Source organism: Brassica rapa, chromosome A09 (genome assembly GCF_000309985.2).
Source record: "Brassica rapa cultivar Chiifu-401-42 chromosome A09, CAAS_Brap_v3.01, whole genome shotgun sequence".
NCBI classification, from domain to species: Eukaryota; Viridiplantae; Streptophyta; class Magnoliopsida; order Brassicales; family Brassicaceae; genus Brassica; species Brassica rapa.
The window spans coordinates 17,085,410-17,087,583 of record NC_024803.2 but is presented as its reverse complement, the minus strand read 5'-3'; the positions used below and the strand labels follow the sequence as shown (position 1 = coordinate 17,087,583).

The 2,174-nt window shown below is 39.1% G+C and overlaps 1 long non-coding RNA gene across 1 annotated transcript; it reads right to left on the bottom strand.

Annotated features, from left to right (window-relative positions):
• Positions 1-554: 554 nt before the first annotated feature.
• Positions 555-992, bottom strand: LOC117128360. Its single transcript, XR_004451665.1, has 2 exons — positions 906-992; positions 555-808 (listed from the first exon to the last, which is right to left on the bottom strand). It is a non-coding gene; the product is annotated as an uncharacterized LOC117128360 (long non-coding RNA).
• Positions 993-2,174: the final 1,182 nt, after the last annotated feature.

Sequence of the window (2,174 nt, the reverse complement as noted above, 5' to 3'; positions counted from 1 at the left end):
CGTCATAATCAACCTGCAAAAATAAAGAGAACGTTAAAATACAGATCATGTATGAAAAAAAAGTTTGCGTTAATACTTGATTCCGCAACCACTTAATGAAGTGTTGATCTTTCCTTTTGTCTACGTCACTTGTGGATATACCAGGAAATGTTTCTTCGACTTGAGAAACAAATATGCTGTAAAATCACATTTTATAGGAATGAATCTCTTGCAATTATATAATTAATTATACTTATATGTGTTTCGAAGTGTCCATATATGTTACCTTTCAAAATAACGCATCAATGAATCCTCGCAATTGAGTAGAATATAAGTGTGTGCACTATGAGCGTCTTGTTCACTCGACCACCAAACCTCTTTAGACTTCCCACCGAGTCGCCTAATCAGGGTAAAGATGTCTGAAACACCAGCAACTGCATGTTGGTGCAACACCACCATCATCATATCTTCTTGGAGCTCTTCTCCGTGTACGTACTTTTGACGCAAAGTAGTACGATGTGAAGTGAGAAACTTCTTCCGTCAAACTTCCAGAAATTATAGAACCTTCAACTTTGGCGAGGTTCTTTGCTTTTTCCTTCAAATATTTCATGGCTCGCTCATACTGATACATCCATCCGTAATGTACAGGTCCACAAAGCAATGCCTCATATGGGAGGTGGATAGCTAGATGCTCCATGACGTTAAAAAAATCCTAGAGGAAATATCTTCTCCAAGTTGCACAATAAGATGAGAATGTTCTCATGAAGCTATTCCACAACTTCTTCTTTAAGAGTGCGTGTGCTCAGATCCCTGAAAAATGCTCCAATGCCTTTTATATTTCAAAAAAAATTAAACACATTGTTAGTCATATATTATTTTGCAAGCTAGACCGTCATAAAATTATTATGATATAATACACAACGTACTTGCAAGTGCTTCATGTACGTTTGTTGGAAGTAGCTCCGCAAATGCAAAGGGCAGTAGTCGTTGCATAAAGACATGTCAATCATGACTCTTCATCCCGGAGAATTTTTGACCATTTTCAACACATCTAGAGAGATTTTAAACATACCCATCGAGGAACTTCACTTCTGATACCACCCAGTTGAACAACACCGATTTTTTTTCTGAAGACAATCTGAATATCGGAACGGGAACTTGTCCATTGCTTTTAATATGTAATTCGCTTCTTGAGCAAATATCCGGCAAGTCCAACCTCGATTTTATGTTGTCTTTTGTCTTCCCTGAGACATTCAATATTGTATTCATGATGTTCTCAAAGAAATTCTTCTCTATATACATCACATCGAGGTTGTGGCGCAGAAGAAGATCCTTCCAATATGGCAACTCTCAAAATATACTTTTCTTGTGCCAGTTGTGATGAAAACCGTAAGAATCAGGCATATTACGAGGGACATGCCAATTACCACCCCAACGAACTGTTTCGTTAGCTCGGTAGTAGTCGATTTGCGCTTCAATTTGTTCTCCAGTTTGATATGGAGGAGGAGTATCTCTCACAACCCTTTTGTGCCTAAACAAATTCTTGTTTCTTCGATAAGGATGGCTAATGGAAAGAAATCGACGTTGACAATCAAACCAACTTGTCTTCCTACCATTCTTCAGTTGAAACGCATCTGTCGTTCCATTACAATATGGACATGCTAATCTCTCATGTGTAGTCCATCCAGACAACACCCCATAGGCAGGAAAGTCACTTATGGTCCAAAAAAGCATCGCTCGCATTGTAAAATTCGTCTTCGTTGAACAGTCATACGTCATCACCCCTGTTGACCACAAATCCTTCAACTCTTTTATCAATGGTTGTAGGAAAACATCCAGGGACCTTTTTGGATGGTTCAGACCAGGTATTAATATAGTCAAGAATAGCAACTCCCGTTGCATGCACATCTCCGGTGGCAGATTGTATGACGTAAGAAAGACTGGCCATAATGAATATTGTCTCCCTGACATTCCGAACGGACTAAATCCATATGAGCATAATCCGAGATACACATTCCGGCTATTGCTAGCGAAATTCGGATGTACTTTGTTGAAATGTTTCCAGGTTCTTGCATTTGATGGATGAGTCATCTCACCATCCATATGAGTATGCTCGACATGCCATCTCATCTTTCCAGCAGTCTGCTCTGATTGATAAAATCTTTTCAATCTGTCTGTAATTGGTAGGTACCACA